The sequence below is a fragment of the Colius striatus genome, chromosome 28 (genome assembly GCF_028858725.1).
Source record: "Colius striatus isolate bColStr4 chromosome 28, bColStr4.1.hap1, whole genome shotgun sequence".
Taxonomy (NCBI): domain Eukaryota; kingdom Metazoa; phylum Chordata; class Aves; order Coliiformes; family Coliidae; genus Colius; species Colius striatus.
In genome coordinates this window covers 2,740,286-2,748,875 of record NC_084786.1, presented here as the reverse complement: position 1 = coordinate 2,748,875, position 8,590 = coordinate 2,740,286, and positions in this window count along the sequence as shown.

The window sequence follows — 8,590 nt, the reverse complement described above, 5'->3', positions numbered from 1 at the left end:
CAGCCCGGCCGCAACGTTCTTTCGGTTGGGTAGACCTGGCGTCGACCTTGCCGCTATGAGTTCCGACGGGGTAGACCTGGCCGCAACTTAACCCCCCTTCTCCCCCCCCCCCCGCGCCCCCCCGCCGATTTGCCAGGGAGGGTAGACCTGGCGGTAGCCCCGCCGCTTTTGGGGTTGGGGTTTTTTTCCGCCTACGAGGGGGTAGACCTGGCGACGACCTTGCCGCTATGATGTTCCCGGCGGGGTAGACCCGGCCGAAACCGAACCCCCCGCCCCCCCTTTTCCTCCCCCCCCCCACCCCCGCCGAATTGCCAGGGTAGGTAGACCTGGCGGTAGCCCCGCCGCATTTGGGGTGGTTTTTTGGTTTTTTTTGTTGTTTTTTTTTTTTTTTTTTTTCCCCCCCGCCTACGAGCGGGTAGACCTGGCAGCCCGGACGCCACGTTCTTTCGGAGGGGTAGACCTGGCGACGACCTTGCCGCTATGATTTCCGGCGGGGTAGACCTGGCCGCAACCTAACCCCCCTTCTCCCCCCCGCCCCCCCCGCGCCCCCCGCCGATTTGCCAGGGAGGGTGGACCTGGCGACAGCCCCGCCGCTATCAGCTGCCGGAGGGGTGGGAAGACCTGGCGAAAGACCCGCCGCTTTTTTTTTTTTTTTTTTTTCCCCCGCCTACGAGGGGCAAGACCTGACAGCCCAGCCGCCACGTTCTTTCGGATGGGTAGACCTGGCGACGACCTTGCCGCTATGATTTGCCGGCGGGGATGACCTGGCCGAAACCGAACCCCCGCCCCCCCCCCCCCCTTCCCCCCCCCGCCGATTTGCCAGGGAACGTAGACGTGGCGGAAGCCCCGCCGCTTTTGGGGTTTTTTTTCCGCCTACGAGGGGGTAGACCTGGCGACGACCTTGCCGCTATGATTTGCCAGCGGGGTAGACCTGGCCGCAACCGAACTCTTCTTTCCCCCCCAACCTCCCCCCCTCGCCGATTTGCCAGGGAGGGTGGACCTGGCGACAGCCCCGCCGCTATGATGTTCCCGAGGGGTAGACCTGGCAGCCCAGGCCGCCGCGTTCTTTCGGAGTGGTAGACCTGGCGACGATCTTGCCGCTGTTACCGGCGGGGTAGACCTGGCCGAACCCGAACCCCCCGCCCCCCCCCTTCCCCCCCCCCCCCTTCCCCCCCCACCCCTCCGCCGACTTGCCAGGGTAGGTAGACCTGGCGGTAGCCCCGCCGCTTTTGGGGTGTTTTTTTTTTAGTTTTTTTTATTTTTTTTTATTTTTTTTTTCCCCCCGCCGACGAGGGGGTAGACCTGGCAGCCCGGACGCCACGTTCTTTCGGAGGGGTAGACCTGGCGACGACCTTGCCGCTATGATTTCCGGCGGGGTAGACCTGGCCGCAACCTCACCCCCCTTCTCCCTCCCCCCGCGCCCCCCCCGCGCCCCCCCGCCGATTTGCCAGGGAGGGTGGACCTGGCGACAGCCCCGCCGCTATGTTTTTAATCATCACACACGCGCAAATTAAAACTCCTGGCCCTGGAAATGACTTCCGCCGATGTGTGTGTCCATTGAGCGTTGATTGCTCTTAGCGTAGCAACAAACTGTAATACATGAATTAAAACTGAATGAAGAGGATTCATCCCAATTCGATTCTTAATTCAAAGGTAGTTAGCTAGTGGGGTTTTTTGTTTTGTTTTTTTTTTTTTTTTTTTTTTTTTTTACTCATAAACAAATGAACTTCATCAGCTAATTGTCTAGTGACAATGAATTAACTAAGTAACGAATTCAAAGATAACCATTTAGCTTACCTCGTCGAGGATGCCGCCTGGCCGCAGAATCTTCCGAGCAAACAAAAACACGCGCATGCCGCTTGCACCCCGTTCCTCTTTTCTTATTGTTCCTTTGCCCGCCCAAACCTTGCAAACAGACGCCTGCTGCGGGCCCTGGGTCCGTTGCCCCTCTCCGCCGTCACCCCGACAACGGGTTCATTGTGACGCAGGCCGTCCCCCGCCCAAACCTTGCAAACCCAGGCCTGCTGCGGGCCCTGGGTCCGTTGCCCCTCTCTGTCGTCACCCCGACAACGACTTCCCTGTGACGCAGGCCGCCCCCTGACCAAACCTTGCAAACCCAGGCCTGCTGCGGGCCCGGGGTTTTGTTCCCCTCTCCACCGTCACCCCGACAACGACTTCCCTGTGACGCAGGCCGTCCCCCGCCAAAACCTTGAAAACTCAGGCCTGCTATGGGCCCGGGGTCTCTTGCCCCTCTCCGCCGTCACCCCGACAACGGGTTCATTGCGACGCAGGCCGCCCCTGACCAAACCTAGAAAACCCAGGCCTGCTGCGGGCCCTGGGTCCGTTGCCCCTCTCCGCCGTCACCCCGACAACGGGTTCATTGTGACGCAGGCCGTCCCCCGCCCAAACCTTGCAAACCCAGGCCTGCTATGGGCCCGGGGTCTTTTGCCCGTCTCCACCGTCACCCCGACAACGGGTTCATTGTGACGCAGGCCCCCCCCCGACAAAACCTTGCAAACCCAGGCCTGCTGCGGGCCTGGGGTTTGTTGCCCCCCTCCTCCGTCACCCCGACATCGGCTTCCTTGGGCAGTACCTGATCGCAGTACCTGATTGGGTGCAGGACCCTCCCGACTTAGCCGAACGGCCCTGAGGACGAGGAGCTGCTTCGCTGCTCCTTTCCAGGGAATGGGGTCGACTGGGAGCTGACACGAGCGCATCACACGGACACACGCATGCATGGGGCGCATCGACGCGGCCGATGACACGGGCTGCAAGACAACAAGGTGGCGTTATCAACACAGTTGCAAACCTTTTCTTGTCCCTTCCTGGCTTTCGGACTCCTCACCCACTGCCGCCCTCCGCTGCAGGCCCACGGTCCGTTGCCCCTCTCCGCCGTCACCCCGACAACGGGTTCATTGTGACGCAGGCCGTCCCCCGCCGAAACCTTGCAAACCCAGGCCCGCTGCGAGCCTGGGGACCGTTGCCCCTCTCCGCTGTCACCCCGACAACGGGTTCATTGTGACACAGGTCGCCCCCGCCCAGACCTTGCAAACGGACGCCTGCTGCGGGCCCTGGGTCCGTTGCCCCTCTCCGCCCTCACCCCGACAACGGGTTCATTGTGACGCAGGCCGCCCCTGACCAAACCTTTAAAACCCAGGCCTGCTGCGGGCCTGGGGACCGTTGCCCCTCTCCGCTGTCACCCCGACAACGGGTTCATTGTGACGCAGGCCGCCCCTGACCAAACCTTGAAAACCCAGGCCCGGTGCGGGCCCGGGGTTTTGTTCCCCTCTCCGCCGTCACCCCGACAACGACTTCCCTGTGACGCAGGCCGTCCCCTGCCCAAACCTTGAAAACCCAGGCCTGCTATGGGCCCGGGGTCCGTTGCCCCTCTCCACCGTCACCCCGACAACGGGTTCATTGTCACGCAGGTCCCCCCCCGACAAAACCTTGCAAACCCAGGCCTGCTGCGGGCCCGGGGTTTGTTGCCCCCCTCCTCCGTCACCCCGACATCGGCTTCCTTGGGCAGTACCTGATCGCAGTACCTGATTGGGTGCAGGACCCTCCCGACTTAGCAGAACGGCCCTGAGGACGAGGAGCTACTTCGCTGCTCCTTTCCAGGGAATGGGGTCGACTGGGAGCCGACACGAGCGCATCACACGGACACACGCAGGCATGGGGCGCATCGACGCGGCCGATGACGCGGGCTGCAAGACAACAAGGCGGCATTATCAACACAGTTGCAAACCTTTTCTTGTCCCTTCCTGGCTTTCGGACTCCTCACCCACTGCCGCCCTCCGCTGCAGGCCCACGGTCCGTTGTCCCTCTCCTCCGTCACCCCGACAAGGGGTTCATTGTGACGCAGGCCGCCCCCGCCCAAAACTTGCAAGCCCAGGCCTTCTGCGGGCCTGGAGTTTGTTGCCCCTCTCCGCCGTCACCCCGACAACGGGTTCATTGTGACACAGGTCGACCCCGCCCAGACCTTGCAAACGGACGCCTGCTGCGGGCCCTGGGTCCGTTGCCCCTCTCCGCCGTCACCCCGACAACGGGTTCATTGTGACGCAGGCCGCCCCTGACCAAACCTTGAAAACCCAGGCCTGCTGCGGGCCTGGGGACCGTTGCCCCTCTCCGCTGTCACCCCGACAACGGGTTCATTGTGACGCAGGCCGCCCCTGACCAAACCTTGAAAACCCAGGCCCGGTGCGGGCCCGGGGTTTTGTTCCCCTCTCCGCCGTCACCCCGACAACGGCTTCCTTGTGACGCAGGCCGTCCCCCGCCCAAACCTTGCAAACCCAGGCCTGCTGCGGGCCCTGGGTCCGTTGCCCCTCTCCGCCGTCACCCCGACAACAGGTTCATTGTGACGCAGGCCGCCCCCGACAAAACCTTGCAAACCCAGGCCTGCTGCGGGCCCTGGGTCCGTTGCCCCTCTCCGCCCTCACCCCGACAACGGGTTCATTGTGACGCAGGCCGTCCCCCGCCGAAACCTTGGAAACCCAGGCCTGCTGCGGGCCCTGGGTCCGTTGCCCCTCTCCGTCGTCACCCCGACAACGACTTCCCTGTGACGCAGGCCGCCCCCTGACCAAACCTTGCAAACCCAGGCCTGCTGCGGGCCCGGGGTTTTGTTCCCCTCTCCGCCGTCACCCCGACAACGACTTCCCTGTGACGCAGGCCGTCCCCCGCCAAAACCTTGAAAACTCAGGCCTGCTATGGGCCCGGGGTCTCTTGCCCCTCTCCGCCGTCACCCCGACAACGGGTTCATTGTGACGCAGGCCGTCCCCCGCCCAAACCTTGCAAACCCAGGCCTGCTATGGGCCCGGGGTCTTTTGCCCGTCTCCACCGTCACCCCGACAACGGGTTCATTGTGACGCAGGCCCCCCCCCGACAAAACCTTGCAAACCCAGGCCTGCTGCGGGCCTGGGGTTTGTTGCCCCCCTCCTCCGTCACCCCGACATCGGCTTCCTTGGGCAGTACCTGATCGCAGTACCTGATTGGGTGCAGGACCCTCCCGACTTAGCCGAACGGCCCTGAGGACGAGGAGCTGCTTCGCTGCTCCTTTCCAGGGAATGGGGTCGACTGGGAGCTGACACGAGCGCATCACACGGACACACGCATGCATGGGGCGCATCGACGCGGCCGATGACACGGGCTGCAAGACAACAAGGTGGCGTTATCAACACAGTTGCAAACCTTTTCTTGTCCCTTCCTGGCTTTCGGACTCCTCACCCACTGCCGCCCTCCGCTGCAGGCCCACGGTCCGTTGCCCCTCTCCTCCGTCACCCCAACAACGGGTTCATTGTGACACAGGTCGCCCCCGCCCAGACCTTGCAAACGGACGCCTGCTGCGGGCCCTGGGTCCGTTGCCCCTCTCCGCCGTCACCCCAACAACGGGTTCATTGTGACGCAGGCCGCCCCTGACCAAACCTTGAAAACCCAGGCCTGCTGCGGGCCTGGGGACCGTTGCCCCTCTCCGCTGTCACCCCGACAACGGGTTCATTGTGACGCAGGCCGCCCCTGACCAAACCTTGAAAACCCAGGCCCGGTGCGGGCCCGGGGTTTTGTTCCCCTCTCCGCCGTCACCCCGACAACGACTTCCCTGTGACGCAGGCCGTCCCCTGCCCAAACCTTGAAAACCCAGGCCTGCTATGGGCCCGGGGTCCGTTGCCCCTCTCCACCGTCACCCCGACAACGGGTTCATTGTCACGCAGGTCCCCCCCGACAAAACCTTGCAAACCCAGGCCTGCTGCGGGCCCGGGGTTTGTTGCCCCCCTCCTCCGTCACCCCGACATCGGCTTCCTTGGGCAGTACCTGATCGCAGTACCTGATTGGGTGCAGGACCCTCCCGACTTAGCAGAACGGCCCTGAGGACGAGGAGCTACTTCGCTGCTCCTTTCCAGGGAATGGGGTCGACTGGGAGCCGACACGAGCGCATCACACGGACACACGCAGGCATGGGGCGCATCGACGCGGCCGATGACGCGGGCTGCAAGACAACAAGGCGGCATTATCAACACAGTTGCAAACCTTTTCTTGTCCCTTCCTGGCTTTCGGACTCCTCACCCACTGCCGCCCTCCGCTGCAGGCCCACGGTCCGTTGTCCCTCTCCTCCGTCACCCCGACAAGGGGTTCATTGTGACGCAGGCCGCCCCCGCCCAAAACTTGCAAGCCCAGGCCTTCTGCGGGCCTGGAGTTTGTTGCCCCTCTCCGCCGTCACCCCGACAACGGGTTCATTGTGACACAGGTCGACCCCGCCCAGACCTTGCAAACAGACGCCTGCTGCGGGCCCTGGGTCCGTTGCCCCTCTCCGCCGTCACCCCGACAACGGGTTCATTGTGACGCAGGCCGCCCCTGACCAAACCTTGAAAACCCAGGCCTGCTGCGGGCCTGGGGACCGTTGCCCCTCTCCGCTGTCACCCCGACAACGGGTTCATTGTGACGCAGGCCGCCCCTGACCAAACCTTGAAAACCCAGGCCCGGTGCGGGCCCGGGGTTTTGTTCCCCTCTCCGCCGTCACCCCGACAACGGCTTCCTTGTGACGCAGGCCGTCCCCCGACCAAACCTTGCAAACCCAGGCCCGCTGCGGGCCCTGGGTCCGTTGCCCCTCTCCGCCGTCACCCCGACAACAGGTTCATTGTGACGCAGGCCGCCCCCGACAAAACCTTGCAAACCCAGGCCTGCTGCGGGCCCTGGGTCCGTTGCCCCTCTCCGCCCTCACCCCGACAACGGGTTCATTGTGACGCAGGCCGCCCCTGACCAAACCTTGAAAACCCAGGCCTGCTGCGGGCCCTGGGTCCGTTGCCCCTCTCCGCCGTCACCCCGACAACGGGTTCATTGTGACGCAGGCCGTCCCCCGCCGAAACCTTGGAAACCCAGGCCTGCTGCGGGCCCTGGGTCCGTTGCCCCTCTCCGTCGTCACCCCGACAACGACTTCCCTGTGACGCAGGCCGCCCCCTGTCCAAACCTTGCAAACCCAGGCCTGCTGCGGGCCCGGGGTTTTGTTCCCCTCTCCGCCGTCACCCCGACAACGACTTCCCTGTGACGCAGGCCGTCCCCCGCCAAAACCTTGAAAACTCAGGCCTGCTATGGGCCCGGGGTCTCTTGCCCCTCTCCGCCGTCACCCCGACAACGGGTTCATTGTGACGCAGGCCCCCCCCCGCCCAAACCTTGCAAACCCAGGCCTGCTATGGGCCCGGGGTCTTTTGCCCGTCTCCACCGTCACCCCGACAACGGGTTCATTGTGACGCAGGCCCCCCCCCGACAAAACCTTGCAAACCCAGGCCTGCTGCGGGCCCGGGGTTTGTTGCCCCCCTCCTCCGTCACCCCGACATCGGCTTCCTTGGGCAGTACCTGATCGCAGTACCTGATTGGGTGCAGGACCCTCCCGACTTAGCCGAACGGCCCTGAGGACGAGGAGCTGCTTCGCTGCTCCTTTCCAGGGAATGGGGTCGACTGGGAGCTGACACGAGCGCATCACACGGACACACGCATGCATGGGGCGCATCGACGCGGCTGATGACACGGGCTGCAAGACAACAAGGCGGCGTTATCAACACAGTTGCAAACCTTTTCTTGTCCCTTCCTGGCTTTCGGACTCCTCACCCACTGCCGCCCTCCGCTGCAGGCCCACGGTCCGTTGCCCCTCTCCTCCGTCACCCCGACAACGGGTTCATTGTGATGCAGGCCGCCCCCGCCCAAACCTTGCAAGCCCAGGACTGCTGCGGGCCTGGGGTTTGTTGCCCCTCTCCTCCGTCACCCCGACAACGGGTTCATTGTGACGTAGGCCGCCCCCGCCCAAGTTTAGCAAACGCACGGCTGCTGCAGGCCGTGGGTCCGTTGTCCATCTCCGCCGTCACCCTGAAAACGGCTTCCTTGTGATGCAGGTCGCCCCCGACCAAACCTTGCAAACCCAGGCCCGCTGCAGGCCCTGGGTCCATTGCCCCTCTCTGCCGCCACCCCGACAACGGCTTCCTTGTGACCCAGGCTGCCGCCGCCCAAACCCTGCAAACCCAGGCCTGCTGCGGGCCCGGGATCCGTTGCCCCTCTCCGTCGTCACCCTGAAAACGGATTCATTGTGACGCAGGCCGTTCCCCGCCGAAACCCTGCAACCCGAGGGCCGCTGAGGGCCCGGCTTATGTTATCCCGTCTCCGCCGTCATGCCGACAACGCGTTCATTGTGATGCAGGCCGTCCCTCCACTCACGCTGCACCCCGTGACCTGCTGCGATCCTAGCTGCCGTTACCCTGTCTCCACCCTCATGCCCTCAACAGGTACATTGCGATGCAGGTTGCCCCCGCCCAAAGCCCGCACCCCGTGGCCCGCAGCGAGCCCGGCCGCCATTACCCCATCTCCACTGTCACCCTGGCAACAGGTCCATTGTGACACAGGTTTCCCCTATGAGCCCAGCCGCCGTTCTTTGTCTCCACCGCACCTCCCCCCATCCCCCCGACAACCCCACATACTACTCACTGTGATATAGGCTATTCCCCTCCCCGCCCCAGCCCTGCACCCTGTGGCTTGCTGCAAACCCGGCCGCCATTAATCCCTCTCCACCGTCACCCCGATAAAAGGTTCATTGTGACACATGCTGCCTATTGGA